The 6,000-nt window shown below is 32.7% G+C and overlaps 1 protein-coding gene across 1 annotated transcript in view; it reads right to left on the bottom strand.

Moving 5' to 3' along the window:
- Nucleotides 1–6,000, bottom strand: part of Dgk (diacyl glycerol kinase 1) — a 101,716-nt gene that overhangs the window by 41,993 nt on the left and 53,723 nt on the right. The gene's annotated exons all lie outside the window — the stretch shown is intronic.

The following is a 6,000-nucleotide window of genomic DNA, read 5'->3' as shown; positions in this document are numbered from 1 at the left end:
GGCGGCCACGAATAAAAAGAGAATGCAAGTGGTACAAAAAAAATTTAAAAAATTTTAGGATGATATAAGAGAAAGGAAGCTAGATGTGGAAAGGAAAATAAAATAGAAATAGTATGTGCTCCGTAATGATACTATTCTTTGCGCAACGAAATTGCGAGTAAGACGTCTTGAACACGGAAAGCTATATTAGAATAACGATTTCTCGTAATGATCTGTTTCGTCTATTTCGCATTGAATTTCAATTAAGAGGATGCTTTTATCGAACGTATTTAGTTAATTCGCTGGTTCAAGTGCATAACAATGCACTCGATTTAAACTGTCAGGCTTTGATACACGTCGAGCGAACTATTTTTATTCGCGGATTTCTCTGCAAAAGCGGTGAAGCCGTATAATAACTTGTGTGGTTGGAAATATTCAACAGTACGACAAATCCTTCTAATTTGGTTTGCGGATAGAGTGATAAATAAGCTTTTATACTCGATTTTTAATAATCCTCGGCATGATGACAAATAACATTATATTTCGGAATTTTATATAATGCTGCACATATCGGACGAATATATTTAGCTACGTATTATTTTCAAATATAAGTTTTTATTTTGACATTTTTAATTTCGCTAGAAATTCGACGAAAAATTATCCTGCTATTTTATTTCAATTGCGTATTTTAAATATTTTTATATCTTATTAATAGCACTTGATATATAAAAGTTCACTGAAAAAATAATTAAAATCATATACGAGAATGGTTATAGATTAATATATGAAAAAATTTAAAACAAGATATTTTTATTCTTAAAAATATTAATTCATAATTCAAGAACAGTTTAGAAAAAGTGTTATATTATATATCGCATACCAAAATTCAGAGAATTGAAATTATGAATAATTTTATATAAATATATCCGAGTAAATCCATAATAAATCTACATATGTATTATAATGCATAATATCGAAATAATTTTATTTCATTTAATATATGAAATATCAGGGTGTGTTAAGTTAGCACCTCAACTATAGTACTCAGGAGTTCTGATTAGAGTTCCCACTTCCTTTTGACGAGACGAAGAGTTCCCTATAGTTAATAACAAGACTTCCGCTTAATAAACATTTTTTTTAATTTTTTAAAATGGGGTGCTAACTTTTTATTGAATTTCGAAGTGGAATAGCTGTAAGCGGCTTAATAGCTTCAATTTACGATTGCCTAGAGTTCCTGGTATGTAAAAAAAATTTTCGAATATTAAAAAAAAATTGAAAATTTTTGAAAAATTAATTTTTAGATACAATAGTTCTGATGATAATTCCTGCTTCTTTTTGACGATACGAAGAGTTTTCTATGATTTTTAATGACATATGCGCTTAATAATCATTTTTTAATAATTTTTAAAAAATGAGGTGCTAACTTTTTAACGAAATTCAAGGTCGCATAGTTCTGATCAGCTTAACAGGACTATTTTGTGAATACCTAGAGTTCTTGATACGTAAAAAGCATTCAAGGTCGCATAGTTCTGATCAGTTTAACAGGACTATTTTGTGAATACCTAGAGTTCTTGATACGTAAAAAGCAATTTTGAAGAATAATTTAATATATTCGAAAATTTTTTTTACATACCAGAAACTCTAGGCAATCGTAAATTGAAGCTATTAAGCCGCTCAGAGCTCCACTTCGAAATTCGATAAAAAGTTAGCACCCCATTTAAAAAAAAATTAAAAAAAAATTTTTATTAAGCGGAACTCTTGTTATTAACTATAGGGAACTCTTCGTCTCGTCAAAAGGAAGTGGGAACTCTAATCAGAACTCCTGAGTATACTATAATTGGGGTGTTAACTTAACACATCCGAAATATCGCTCGTTTTATTCGATTCGACGCGTCTTATACTAACGAAACATTTTTTTGGTGTCATTTCTTCTTTTTTTATATTTATGAAATACTATATTTTCCAAATGATTAAATATAAATTTATATCGCTTCAGAAAAAGATTTCAGAAAAAATATCCTGCGTAGACTATTAACTGGTATTAAATCCTTAACTCGTAAAATTAGTGAAATGAGCAATCGACATCTTACAAATGGTATAATCTCTGCTTACAGATCTAGTTAAATATTCTTCCAAGATTCTCGTTTTAGATGGACGTAATCGGTTCTCTTTTTCTCTTTCTCTTTCTTTTCCTTCTTCTCTTATCATCATTTAATTCGTTCGATTATTTTCTTTCGTTTCAAAAATTCCGCTTACGTCGATAACGCGAATAAACCGTCAAGTGTACTTTTTGAATTTTCTTTCTGATGTTACAGTCTTTGGTCTCGTTCGATTTGATTCAATCTTTAAATCGAAATTATCAAGTCTGTAAGTTTCTTTGACGACAGCCGTTTATAAAACTTGTTACCGCTACATTACCGCATCATTAAATTATAAATTGAATTTATATTTTGAATTTTATGAATTGGAATTATATATTAATGTATCCTATATTTCTTGAATATAATCGGCAGAGAATAACTTTGATCTGCTTATAGAATTGATATAGAGAATAAATTCTCTAGCTTTTGATGAATAATTCTTGCAGATCATTTAAATCTCTGTATCTTTGAATTGCGCAATATTGATAATATAGGTACATTAGTGTGTTTCGAAACTCTGCAGTTAATAGGGCTTAAATGTGATCATTTAGACCATTGCCGCAAAACCTGAACTCCCTCTTGGCTATTCAGTTATGAGATCTCAACAGTGTTTCCTGCACTAACGAGCGAACGCAAGCAACTCTGTTCATCCATCGCAATTTTATTGATTTAATGCCGTGCTATTTGTCTCCGCTTTTGTACATATGGCATTTTGTTGACTATTATCGCTATCGGGCAAGAATATTTCTGTTAGTAATATATATATATATACACATTTATTCAATTAAATTAGCAATTATCGAACCTCAACGTTATTGTTTGGTGACCGTGTTATTCGTATTATTTGCAATGATGCTTCGGGACAATTAACAAGTAAAACTTTTAAATAAAATGTGAAAGATACGATAAAACAATTGAATAAAACATGAAAGATACGATATATATGGTAATGTATAAATAAATCGCAGAAGATAAGTACGGTTTCACAAAAATAATTACTTTTTTGTAATTATATAAGTAATTAAATAATTAAGTAATTAAATTTTTTAATTTGGTGCAAGAGTGTTTCTTTTCTAAAAAAAAATATGATACTGCTTTTTTTAGATATATAATCTACATGAGACGCGAATTCTAATGAAATAATTACGAAACTTTCGTGATTTTCAGACGATTAAATTTATTTACGTAGAGAAATCTGGTTCGAGCAAATCACAAATTCGGCTAACTAGAATTGAGAGAGTCGAGTGTCGCAGCGCTCGTTTCGTGTGACAGACTTGTGGTTGAATGTGACCTCTTATCGGGCCGTTGACGTACGCTTGTCCCTCGGTGGAATCTCCAATTATGAGTTCTCGACACCGGTTACGCTTCACGGTAAAAGACCGCGTCCGCGAGGGAATTTCCGGACCTCTTGCTACCGTAACCGACGTAACCTCTTAACATTCGATGTCGATTGTCGCATCCCACGGAGGGTTACGAAGTTCGCGTTCTCTTGCACAAAGGATTCCGATTGTAAATGTTGACACAATATCGGTCGGTCTGATTTCAATGGCTTTGTCATTGAATTGGTGTATCTCATGTTAATATTGCGGCAATAAAAATGGTCTATTTTAGATTCTCAAAGTGTAATTTATTTCACGGTACATCCACAACAACATAAGCATATAAGATTAAGCGTAAAATTGGTCTTTAGTTGTTTTTATTTAATCATGTTTTGTTCTCTTTTTTATTTATGTAGCAAAGTATTTAATCTTACTTGACATTCATGTATCCAGCGGACCCGAACATTCTTTTCAACTGTGTTATGAAAAATTACTCGTAACAAATGTTTTTTCATAATCTTACATAATTTTAAGTTGCATAATCTTATTTTTCGGATTTTGTCTTTTAAAATAAAAAAAAATCGTTCAATCTTGTTAACTTTAAGTAAAGATACATTAATTTAAAGTACACTCGATCCGCGAATACCAGTTCAGATATAGAGTGAATATCGATTAGAGTTAAAAATACAAAATACACACACAAAAGTTATGGGAAGAAGATTAATGTATATATTTGAAAGATTCAAAAGTGAGATTCAAATTATTATTGTGGAAGTTAATGAAGAGTTTATTAAATTACAGCATATTAAATTTGCCAATATTGCCTCACGTAATCGCGTACCGAAGTTGACAATATTTTCCTACCACTGTATATACGATAAAACGAATAATGTTCGATCCTGTGCGAATAGCATCGTTGGCTGTGTGCGTAAATAAAGTTTACGGAATCTTTCTCGCAACAACAGCTTCACGTTAATGGATTTTAACTGTTACTACGTATGCAATAAGATCAGTAAGCATTGTGACACTCTTAGTAAGAATGCAATTTCTGTGCTTTCCACCAACGAACAAGTTCTGTTGGTGTCTTGCGGAATCTCTACAGCACGTACCGCTACAAAACGAAGAGAAAGCTTTTGCGGCATTATTACGGTGTATACGTTAAAGTTATACAAGTCATTTTCTTTTTCGTTTTGAAAAACACAAAACTTTAGACAAGTGTTCAGCATAAAATCCAACCGACTTTCGTGTCGCAATTTTTTACGATCCTGTTAGAAACCCAAGATTTATTGCCATTTTAAAATAATTACTCGAAGACTAATGCCTCGTGAAATTCTTACTGGTCGCTCATATGAGAATATTACACGAGAACGGTGGATTATACCGCCGTCGATGGCGGGGCAGTAAATTTGCTCACCGTCTGAAAATGTCGCGTGGTCGGAATTTGCAGAAAGACGCCGGCGACATAGAAGAAAGTAATTTAGATCGCTCTTCAAAGGGATTTCAACTTGGCACGTGCTATGAAATTACTACCGTCGGATCATGAATTAGACTTCTTGTTGTAATTCAAAACGGTTTTATAACGATTCAGGAATTTAGTCGAAAATAAACGTTCAAGTCGTTTTTACGCAAGTGTGTCTTGTTATACTCGTAATAACTGTAATAACTCTCATTATCCGAAGAGAATATTAACAAGAGACTTCTGATTTCTGATTCTGTTCCAACGAGCGTATAAAAATGTATAGGAATGAGATTATTTAGTAAAATTATCATGACTCTCAAAAAACTTGCGCATTAGCCATTTGAATATTTATGAGAGGACTCGTAACTTTTCGCATGAGACTTGGTGCGAAATTTTTGCAAAAAGTTACTCCATTAGTCACAAGAGAGATACAACATAAAAGAAGCCCTAATCGATATATCATCACGATGCAACGCGTGTTACGACAAACTGTGACGAACAGTAAACACGGTGTCGGCGAGTACTTCGTAACAAAAAAAAAGCGAGCAACTTCAATCTGTTTTAGTTTCGGAGTTAATATTCCTCGGGAGAGTTAAACGTGTTCCCGCATGTTTACGTTTATAGACGTATATGCTGCGCCAATGTTACACATTGTTTTAGCAATACATCGCACGATGACGCAAAAGTAAAACGATCACTGTCAGGAAATAGCGCGCGGGGTGTCGAAGTTGGAGGAATGACTTTAGTTCCGCCGTGAAATCCGCGAGACAAATTCGCGCGCGGTCACATTATAAGCTGCACGCGCTGAAAAACTTTGAAAATCCGCGGATTTGCGAACTCCGAAGAACTGTCGTATCATATTTTTATTGTTGAAAAAAAAAAGCTACGTTTACGAAGGAAAAATTTAAAATGTATATACATACTGAGGAAACAAAAAAGAAAGAATTCAACTCTGGTTGATTTTAGCTTTTTAAATACAATTTTCATTAAATATATCTTAAATTAATCGTTCATGCGTACTCTTGTGTTACTTGCGGTAGGAAGCCTCTTTTCGTGCAAGGAATAACTTCGCATGCGACTACCATATCGCAGAAATTCGAGT

This window comes from Cyphomyrmex costatus, unplaced genomic scaffold, assembly GCF_001594065.2.
Source record: "Cyphomyrmex costatus isolate MS0001 unplaced genomic scaffold, Ccosl1.0 scaffold122, whole genome shotgun sequence".
Lineage (NCBI taxonomy): Eukaryota > Metazoa > Arthropoda > Insecta > Hymenoptera > Formicidae > Cyphomyrmex > Cyphomyrmex costatus.
Note: the sequence above shows the minus strand (reverse complement) of the source record. Positions and strands in the feature narration are given on the sequence as shown.